The sequence below is a fragment of the Myotis brandtii genome, unplaced genomic scaffold (assembly GCF_000412655.1).
Source record: "Myotis brandtii unplaced genomic scaffold, ASM41265v1 scaffold601, whole genome shotgun sequence".
NCBI classification, from domain to species: Eukaryota; Metazoa; Chordata; class Mammalia; order Chiroptera; family Vespertilionidae; genus Myotis; species Myotis brandtii.
The window spans coordinates 868440-873425 of NW_005370276.1; the positions used below are offsets into that span (position 1 = coordinate 868440).

A 4986-nucleotide genomic window follows, 5' to 3' on the forward strand; every position below is an offset into this window, starting at 1 on the left:
GGCCGCCTGGAGGCCCAGAAGCGAGAGCTGCAGCAGGTGACGCCCCTGGGCCTGGGCCTGGGTGCCCAGAAACTGGGCAGCCTGTGGTCCGCATATGGCGGCCGCCATCTTGAGTGAGGGCGGAAGTCCCGCCCTGACGCCTCCACAGCTGCCATGTTGGATAAGGGCACGGGGTTGTGAGAGGGCGAAAGTGGGAAAAGCGGGGACAAGGGCAGGTTCCAGTAAGAGCTCAGGGAGGGCTTTTCTCTCCCAAGGCGCAACCCGGGCCGTGACGAGGGAGGCTGCACGGGGTTGTTATTATTCAACCCAACTGTCAATGAGGAAGAACTAAGCCCCATAGAGAAGGGACTACGAGCACTTGGCAGGATGGGGAGACTCACAGCCTCTTGCCTGTGTAACCCCCCATCCACCCTCCACCCTCCACAGGCGGTTCTGCAAATGGAACAGAGGAAACAGCAGCAGCAGCAGCAGCAGCAGCAGCAAGGCCAACCAGCCCCAGCCCCTGGCCCCGAGGGACAGCTCATGTTCCAGCCCCACAACACAGGTGCTGGCCCTGCACCCAGGTGGTGGGAGGGGCCTGGGCCTGGACCCCTGGGTCTGAGGGAGGAGGGGCTGGGGGCCTGGACGCCTGGGTCTGAGGGAGGAGGGGCCGGGGGCCTGGACCCCTGGGTCTGAGGGAGGAGGGGCTGGGGGCCTGGACGCCTGGGTCTGAGGGAGGAGGGGCCGGGGGCCTGGACCCCTGGGTCTGAGGGAGGAGGGTGGGGGTGTCTAGTGCTACCTTCCCTCCCTTCCTCTCTAGATGACGCTCCTGTCCCAGCTCCAGCCGGGGACCAGAAGGAAGCAGTTGCTTCAGAAAAGAAGGTCCCTGAACAGCCCCCGGAGCTGCCCCCGCTGGATGCCCAGCACCTGTGACCCTGCAGGAAGGTGGCATCTGGGCTCCTACGGACGCAGCTGCTGGGAGGACGGGGAAGCGTCACAATCCGCCTCCTCTGAGGACAACACGGGGCCTCCTAGGGAAGTGGGATGAGGCGGCCCTTCCCACTTTGCTACCCAGGCCCCTATCTGCTGCTTAGCTTCCAGCCTCCGGGTGTGTGGTCCCTGGTCTCTGTCCCCCTCCAGGGACCTGCTCCTGGTGTTCAGTGGGGGCACTCACAGGGTCAGCTAGCTTAGGGGCCGCCTCCCTCCTGGGGGGAGGGGGTCCGCCATGTCCCTGCCTTGTAGGTGGACCGGCCTCGCTGCTCCGGGTTGGGGCCACTCCAGCATCCTGCATCCCACAGCTGCTGCTCTGGGCCCGTTTCTGCTGCTTTATGGGGCGTGGGTGGTCCCTCGAGACCTTTCTCTGCCTTTTGTGGGACCAGCGATGCCTTGAAGACTGTGTAGCCCACGGCTGGGCCGACTCCCTGACCCCTGGCTTTCAGCCTCCTCAGCCTCGGCCCCTCGCCCACTCAGCCACAGGAGGGTCCCAGAGCTGACCCCGCCCAGGATCAGGTTCCCGCCCCTCAGCCTCCGTGGGAGGCCCAGGCCCTCCTTCCCGGCCTTATCTCACTGCTGTGTGGCCTGCTGTGTATCCCGCTCCATCCAAATACACTTCCTGGAACAAGCCCACGCCTCTGTCTTTGTACGCGCCGCGCCGTTCCCTCCGAAACCCCATCCCCGCGCCACCTGCCAACTCCTCCTCATGCTTTAAGATTCAATTCAAGCTTCTCTGAGAGGCTGCCTCCGGGCATCTTTCTGTTCTCTCCTGATGAGTCCGCTGCCTACACCCACTCACACAACACACACACACAGATACTTCATGGGATCCTTTCAGCCACAAGGACAGAAAACGCAAACCTAGACTTACACAATAAGGAAAAGTGTACAGTCACCCAAACAAAAAGTCCCAAGGTCGGGCGGCTCCAAACCCTCAGGGAACCAGGGTCTCCCATCCGGCCCCTCTGTGGTCATGGAGGTGCTGCGCTCCTCTCGCCCCAAAGTGGCTGCAGTTGCTCCGCATGTCACACCTGTCTTCCCCGACGGCCGATGGAGGAAGTTGACAGAGGCTACCCGCCCCGCCCATTCCCCTAGAGCTGCTGTGCCAACCAGCACCCGACCTGGGGTCGATAAAGGAGGCCCCGCTAGAGATTACCGGGGAGGCCCATGGCCGTGTCCTCCCAGATCCTGGGCTGCCCAAGGGAGGGCCTGGGAAGTCACATGTGCCACACCATCCGCCCACCCTCCTCCGCTGAACTTGAATGACAATGATCTGCTTCTCTTGGAAAACGGAGCTGGACTCTGATGTAAGTGGACAGGGGTAGCGGCCCCAGCATTCCTTAAAGGACTGGATCATGCACACGCTGATGGGGCTCCTGGCCAGAAATTTGAGATCCGTGTTTAGGAACCTGCGCCTGGCTCCCATCCCTAAGGAGACCTGTCCAGCCCCCACCATTTGCGATGCTTCGTTGGCAAGTATCTCCCCCAATGGACGCCAAAAGGAACGAGGAGAGGGAGGCTCCCGTGTCAGGTCGCCACCAGGCAACCCGGAGGCCCTGCACGCACCGGCCAGAAGGGAGCCCTCTGCCCTGGAGCAGCCCCACCCATCTCCGCCTCCTGCCCCACCTTTACTTCTAGGCTTAAAGTTGCAGAATCAGACCTCATGGGCCCTTTATGTTCATCTGAAAATGACTCCCTTTTTGATCTGTGTGTGCAAAGGGTTTAACATGGCTGCTCTCTCACCCTGGCCGGCGTAGCTCAGTTAGAGCATCATGTGCACAAAAGGGTTGCGGGTTCGATCCCTGGTTGGGATGTGGACAGGAGGCAACCAACCCATGCTTGTCTCTCACATCCATGTTTCTTTCTCTCCCTCTCCCTCTCCCTCTCCCTCTCTAGAATCCATGAAAACCCTATTCTCATAGCCTCGGCTGGGGATTAAAATATATATATATATATATATATATGTTTTAAGAGAACACCTACCAAAACACTGTGGTTTCTTTATTTTTATTTTTTTCAATATATTTTATTGATTTCAGAGAGGAAGGGAGAGGGAAAGAGAGAAACATCAATGATGAGAAAGAACCATCGATCGGCTGCCTCCTGCACGCCCCCCACTGGGGGGTCGAGCCCACAACCCGGGCATGTGCCCTTGACTGGAATTGAACCCGGGACTTTTCAGGCCACAGGCCGACGCTCTATCCACTGAGCCAAACCAGTGAGGGCGAACGTGGGTGTCTTTGGTGGGGACATCAGAAGGCCAACCACATAGGGTGCCTGTTCCCCCACCAGAGGGGGAAGGGAGTGGGCTGAGGTTCATTGCTGGGCCCCCAGCATCGCCCAGCACAGGGCCAGGTCAGGAGTAAGCCTGTCAACGGAGTGAATGAGTCACATCCACAATGGACGCCACAGCCAGAAGCTCACGGGGCCCCCTTTGCTCCTGCTGCTCGAATGGAAACGCCCCGGGGCCCCCTCCCAGCCCGTGGTGGCTTCCCCCCTGCCTGCCTCCCCAGCTCCAGCTCCTATCTCCCTCCCTTACCCCTGCCTCCTTCCTTCTGCCACCCGGCCTTTTTCCACACCTACAACATCCCTAGGTCTTTCCCACCTCTGAGCCCTCGCTCATTCTGTTCCCTCTGTCGCTGTTCCCCACACCATCACCTCCACTGGACTGACCTAACGCCATGAGGACACAGAAAGCATCTGTCTGGTTTCCGCGGTGTCCCTTGTAAATATTTGTGTTGCATTTGGCTCTTTCTGGAATTCCTGGCTGCGCGCTGTCTGGGGCAGGGCCTTCACCTCTCACCGTGATTTCAAACTCCCCCCTCTCCCCCCCCTCAGGCCTCTAGATGGCATTGCCAGCAGGTCCTGGAATGTGCTGGCTCACACGAATAGGTGTCCAAGCTCAGACGGGGTACCTTCTAACATCATCCTTTTGCTTGTTTCGAAAAGAGAGCAAGGGGGCTCGGAAGCAGGCATGTTTCTCGGACTCAGGCCCACAGAGCGGCCGGCTGAGGCCAGCCAGCAGCCCCGGCCGGTGGCGTTCGCGGACCCTTCGCCTCTAAGTCCTGCTTCGGGCCTGTGCCCTCTGTTAACACCCTGCCTCTCACCCTGGGTCCCAGACACGCTGTCCCGGGCGTAATCCTGTGGTCTGCCTCCCAGGGAGAGAAGGTGCCCGGCCCTGCTGAGCAAGGCATTCCGGTTTCAGGTCGGTGATTTCCGTACTTAATTATGGAGTAAACCAGACACACGGCGGACACGGTTCAGGACATGGTTCAGTGCGTGGGCTCTGGGGCTTGGCGGGCTGGGTTTCAACCGGATCCTCCCCTTTGTTTAATGTGTGACATTGGGCAAGACTCTTTTTTTAAAAAAAAATCTATTTTTATTGATTTCAGAGAGGAAGGGAGAGGAAGAGAGAGAAACATCAATGATGAGAGAGAATCATGGATCGGCTGCCTCCTGCACGTTGGACCGAGCCCGCAACCCCAGGCATGTGCCCTTGACCGGAATCGACCCTGGGGCCCTTCGGTCTGCAGGCCGACACTCTCTCCACTGAGCCAAACCAGCCAGGGCTGGGCATGACTCTTGACCAGTCTGTGCCTCAGTTTCTTCATCTGTGAAATGAGGCTAATAACATGACAGAGGGGGACTGTGAAGATGATCTGAGCTCATGTTCAGGAAGCCTTCAGAACAGAGGCAGGCTTCGGTGAGCCTGTATGAGAGCTTGTGGACCAGATCCACAGACAGGAAAACACACGGACAAGCACAGAGAAGGTGCAGACAGTCTTGGACACATTGCCTAGGTTTTCCAAGCCTTCTGATTGCTGTTCTTTTATATATTTCAGAGAGGAAGGGAGAGGGAGCGAGAGAGAAAAACATCAATGATGAGGGAGAATCACTGATCGGCTGCCTCCTGCACGCCCCCCACTGGGGATCGAGCCCGCAACCTAGGCATGTGCCCTGACTGGGAATAGAACCGTGACCTCCTGGTTTGTAGGCTGATGCTCGACCACTGAG

General features: G+C 58.9%; 1 non-coding gene across 1 annotated transcript; it reads left to right on the plus strand.

The window, feature by feature from the left end:
• Window positions 1-1601, plus strand: LOC102261838. Its single transcript, XR_001364678.1, has 3 exons — window positions 1-36; window positions 427-544; window positions 800-1601. It is a non-coding gene; the product is annotated as an uncharacterized LOC102261838 (transcript).
• Window positions 1602-4986: the final 3385 nt, after the last annotated feature.